Genomic DNA, 6295 nt, shown 5'->3' with positions numbered 1-6295 from the left:
TTTTGTAGTTTAACGAAGGTAACTTTTAAGACGATAAAAATGTGATTTTCGACACAACTTTTTAAAACTATACTTTTTTAATAACATATTTACTAGTATTTTATTATTTTCTTTGGATTATCATGTTACTTATTATTCCTTATTAGTTAGTTACCACTATATGGCCTTAGGTTCGTGTTGTATTGCCGACTTTTCAAATTACACTTCATTGAAATTAATGACGGGGTCTGTGTGACCCAGTATGTGCTCCGAGGGTTAATCAATTCCAATCAAGTTCGCTATATTTTTCCTGTAATCTACACGCGAAAATACATATGTGTACTAATTTTCAGCCCTCCAGATAAATTTGTGTGGCCGCTTGGGGGGGGGGGTACACGATTTCAAAAAAACCGATATTAATAGGGTTCCGAACCGAGTACGGAACCCTAAAAATAATATTTTTTATTAAAAACTTTGATTGCAACTCTTCGAAATATCAATTTTTTCTAAAAATTTTAAATTAAAATTCTTTACAAACTTATTTTGTGCTAGAAACGGATGTTAAACCCGTTACATTTGTATAAAGTTTTTCATTCATTAAAATATTTTCAAAATTTTCAATTTAAAATCACCAGAAATTTAATTATTTCTAATGAATCTTATAATTATTGTAGATCTTCCAATATTCGATTATTTAAAAAAATTCAATATTGACTGAAAGTAAAAAAAAATTTAAGTAATTCAATTTAAAACAATACTTGATGTATCTGCCATAAATTATTTTTTAAACATTTTTTCGATAAATTATAAACGAGAAACATTTCGTCTTGTGCAGTTTCATTCAAAGATAAATTAAAAAATAACTTTTAATTAATTTTTGATAAAATATATGATTTTCTTCTGTGGTGACAAATACATTGATAAATATTTTAATTTTTTAGTTCGGAAAATAATCTTTGAAATAATGATATATTTCTAGACTGTTTAATTAGTTGCATTTATTAAAATTTTCAAAAACTCCCACCAAGCAATAGTGCATGGAATACAATCTATAGAACACGATTGAAAACGATTGAATATAATAAGAAAGTCAATCGTCTTCGATTAAGAAACACGATTGGGGACAATAGAAATTTCTTTCCTATTGTTTTCAATCGTTTTCAATCGATTTTTTCTAGAAGGGTAGGGATATATGTTAAGAAAATCAAAGCAAACTTGCGTGCGTGTGTAGTTGTGTATATAAATCATACCTGCATCCTCTACTACAATATAGAGAACAATTAACAGCGATGACCCAATCCTTCGACAGGTAGCAAATAATGAAAAATTTTTTTCTTTTATTTTAACGTCGTTTTCAATTTTTTGTATAGTATTAGCAAACATAATGCGCGCTTTTTAATTCCGCTTCCCTTTTTCATATAGGGTCAACCGGGGTAAATCCGAACGCTTTTAGTAAGTTTCAACAATAACATAATTTTTTTCTTTAAAAAAAAAATACTTCCGGTATTCTGGTGCATGAAGTTGTTACTTTACTTCCATAGAACAATTTTATGGGGTAGCAAAATTTTTTGATAAATTACAATTGCAGGAAACTTAGCGTTCGTATTTACCTCGATTCTTTGCAACTTTCCTAAAATACCGGGGTAAATACGAACGCCACTGTATTTCAGAAAAATCTTAGGGAAAAAAAATTTAAAGTATTGCAATTGTTAAACTTATATAAAAACTCAAAAAAATACGATAATAAACCTATTATGTAATAATGCATCATATATAAATACAAAAATCAAACAGGTTAAAAATGAAAATGCATTACACAATTAAAACCTTCAATAACTTTATCAAATCATAACGGATTTTTGCAAAACTTGGTACAGAAAGTATTTTGGAGTGATTGAATGTAAATACAAAAATAAAAGTGAAATTTTTTAAATTCAAAATGGCGGACTTTCCTAAAACTTATTTTTAAAAATGATCAAATTTGCTAACCCTGAAACCCCCCGAGTAACAATTTTCGAGCGAATCCAATGAATTTTTTAATTCTCGTCCGCCATTTTGAATTTTGAAAAACTGACTTGAAATTGGTAATTAGCGACCCCAAAAACCGTAGAATACCAAATTTTATTAAGATCCTGAAAAACTTTTTTCAACAAACCATTTGGCAAAAAAATTGAAACACTCCTTCGAGAGAACAGAGATTAAGTTTCTGCTTATTAATTACTAACGAGGATACGTATAGAAAGAAAAACTTTTTTCTATGTACTTTTATAATGTTAAGATAATAGTGTAATGAAATAAAAAGAATTTTGTGTGGCTCTGATGTAAAAAAAAATGATTGAAAATACCGTTCGGATTTACCCCGGTTTTCCAATTTTCCTGGGTAAATACGAACGGTCTGATATTATTAATAAAATTTTACAGAAGGCAAAAATGAAAAATAGTTTCTGTTCTAGTATTCATAACAAACAATTATAAATAATAAAATAAATTTTTAGCTTCTTTTTCTTCAAATACGAGACAAAATACTGAAAGAGTGTCATCTTTAATTTTCAATCTTTTTTGCAATACTCGTTATCTTATCTTATTTTTAAAAATTTTAATTAAGCTGAAATAATTAGCGTTCGGATTTACCCCCGTTCGGATTTACCCCGGCTGACCCTAGTTTTAGTAAAAATAAGAAAAATTTCTTATGAATTTTAGAATAGTAATTTTAATTTCTGTTAAAATTGTTTCTACAAAGCTTTGCTACAAATATATTCATTTTTAATAAATAGCCTTAGTTTCCATGACTTGCTAAGAATATACTAATTTTTGTATCATTTTTAACATTATTGCAAAGGATTTTCTTTCCGTGTACCATTGATTGTCAACGTTGTGATCATCCCAAGATTTTACCATTTGCGGTCCAGTATTGGATGTCATCATTGCACCAATATTGGAACGACTGGCTCCCAATGTTGGGCCATTATTAAACCAATAGTTTATTTCCCATTGGGTGCTTTTTTAAAAAGTTATTGTATCGAAAACTGGTTATAACATCTCAGCTTTAATTTAAAAAAATGAAAGTTTTTTTAATCTATACTTCACAATAATTAATGAATATTAATGAAATTTTGTACAAACTTACAGTTTATCAAGTACTTTAACTTGAATGAAGAGAAAAAATAATTTAACTTAACACTTTTGAATAAACTCAAGTGCGCCAAACCCCTGCGCACGTAATATGACGTATTGGGTTAATACTAGCGTAATAGTCACGTATTAGTTGTATTATACGTAATAGGGGTTACTGTGTACACAGAAAAAACCTACTCTCATTTTTGTTGCAACTCAAAAAGAGTCAATGCTAAACGATATAGAAAGTGGCGCCACCAACCTGGCTCTTTTTTGTTGCACATCAAAATGAGCCGCCTACAGGACTCATTTTGAGTTCCGTTTTTTTGTGTACGCTTTTTTTCTTAGTGAAAACCCCCTCGGTTTTTATCACCTGGTTCCACATTATGCGCAGTATAATCATAATTGGTCCATTAATGTGTGAATAAAGGCAACTATCCCGTCTTGCTCCCTATCCCATCTTGCGACCATTCCCAAGTAGAAATGTGCCACTGGCATAGTTTTGACCCAACACTGCCAGTCAGTATAACAGTACTGACTGCCGTACTGGGCCAGTAGTGGGCCAACCCTGGCTGGTAACGCTGTCCAGTACTGATTTTGTCCCGCTCACCAGTACTAACGTAGTACTGGAATAATACTGGCATAATACTGGTAAAGTACTTATCCGGAGTTAAAATCTCATTTTTTTACAAAATACTATATAATACTCTTTCCATTGCAAATTTCATCCTTATAAGCTTATTACTCCCATTTTTACCACGAAAAGGTAATGTGAGGGTAATAATAGTTAATTTAATTTAGAATATATAAACTATTATTAATAATAAATAATTAAAATAATAATTATCATTTTAGTTAATTAAATTATATTATTTTTAATAAATTAATTTACAAAAAATATTTTTGTGTTGTAATTTTTTTTTAATTCATACTATTTAATTTTTTTTACTTTGCACTTATACTTAATTAATTAATTATTTAATAATTAATATTACAGATAAACAAATATTGTACTTATAACACTTAAAACTAAGAATGAAAAATCTCGCACGCATGAGGGATCGAACCCTAAACCCTAAGAACGCAAGTCGGATACGCATACCGCACAGCCGCGCCGGCTTGAAGTGCTGACTTGAAGTAGTTTACCCTAATGCAAAAGTTTTGATTTCGAAGACCGTATTATCTATTGATCACGAAAATAAAATGTATTTATTCTTGAATTTTTTTATCTCACAAAATTTTTAACTAATACAAACAAATATATTTTATATATATATATATATATATATAATAATACATTACAATTACATCAAAAATTTTGAGAGAAAGTATTGGAAAGAAATTAATAAACATATTTTTTAATAAAAAATCATCGTTTTCTACCTATTGGTATAATTTAAAGACTTTTTCATTTAATGTTTTTTTACCACCGACATAGTACTGATTCGGTGTGAATGACAGTGTTCTGCCAGTACTGGTTTTAATATTTGTTTACCTTCGATATAGTACTGATTCGGTGTATTAGTCAGTACACTGCCAGTACTGAAAGTCAATACCGACGGCCAGTATTGGATCAGTACCATACCGGTGTTTAATTACGGCGAGTTACGGACATTTCTACTTGGGTTTCCCCTATGCATAATACAAAATCAGTTATCAATCAAAGTTGACTTTTACTTCTGATATTGAATTCATTTTTGATTCAGATATCTGATGAAAACATAATTTGGGCATTAAAATCAAAATAACTAAATAAACTTTAGATTTGATTCAGGTAAGCGAATTAAAAATAAAGAGTTCAGTTTTGACGTTTCTTAAAAATAACATTTTCGAGGGGGAATTTACTAGTAAAATTTGTGTACACTTGACTACAACTACACATATTACCATTATTACCTTAGTATTACACTTTTTACAAGTATTACATACTACTACCAAAATATTACTGTATTACAAAGAATTACACATATATTATCGAGTATTACCCTTTATTACAAAAAATATTACACGTCAAATAGCACTTTCTTATACGTAGAACTTTTAATAAAATTTCTTAAAATTATTATTTAAGAGCAAAACTATAAAATAAGAAATAGAAAAATAAATAATAATTAAATATTTTTAAATATTTTTTTTTTTTTTTTTTTTTTTTCTGTTTATACTCCTGCCCTATTGGCATATTACGCACTCGACAAGAGTCCCCGAGAAATACTTTTTATGGATGAAGCATAACCATTCTACAAATTTTTGCAAAATTTTTTTTTTAACCTAATGCGCCTACAGTGCGACTTTCGAAGATAGGAGTACTCGCATTTTGCCTGAACCACCCGTCATTGGGTTTTCTCGCCAGAGAAGAGGGAAACTGTAGAAAAACCTCTTCTGAGTACAACCGGTTTATCGACTGTCTAGTTTCGGCGGTATACATCGGACAATTAATCGACAATGCATATCGTTGCACCTAGACATCAAACCTCCCGCTCAGAATAGCTCACGTGTCGGAAAAATCCCCGGCTGATGGGGGGCGGGAACCTCGTTCGCTCAACCCGCAAAGCCTGGAGCACCAACCAACTGAGCTATTCCGTCGGTTATTTTTAAATATTAAGGTAAGTGCATCAATTAAGACGAGAGCATCAATTACGGCGCGTTTATAAAAAATAACTATTATTACTATTATATTTAATATAACTGTTGCAAAATGATTTAAAAAAATTATTTCAATCTTTTTTTGATACAATTACTAATGAAGATGCACATTTAAACAATTATTAATTAAATTATTTGAGATCAAATTTTTTCCCTCGTCGTAATTGAAACATTTTTAATATTTCCATTGGCTCCAATTTCGGCGGGCAAAGTATCTTCAAAATACAAAAAAAAGAAAAAAAAAATGAAACGGAAACAGATACAAACGCGCCGCAATAGAAAATTACGGTATTAGTTTTAATTTCTCATATTTGTTTACCTACTTATAAAAGAAAATAATAAATTTTTCTTTTTTAAAACGTAAATAACAATATTATTTCAAATGTTTTGAAATTTCTTTTAAAGAACACGATAAATATAATCTATTTGTTTTTAACTATGGACGAGGAACTGAACAAATATAATTTTCTATATTATAATATCCGTGAGCATCCATGTTTATATAACGTTTAATATTTGGTTTTTTGCTATCTTAAACCACGAACACAAACAACCTAAG

This window comes from Leptopilina boulardi, unplaced genomic scaffold (genome assembly GCF_019393585.1).
Source record: "Leptopilina boulardi isolate dan_hultmark-lab unplaced genomic scaffold, ZJU_Lbou_2.1 LbouV2_393, whole genome shotgun sequence".
NCBI classification, from domain to species: domain Eukaryota; kingdom Metazoa; phylum Arthropoda; class Insecta; order Hymenoptera; family Figitidae; genus Leptopilina; species Leptopilina boulardi.
Note: the sequence above shows the minus strand (reverse complement) of the source record.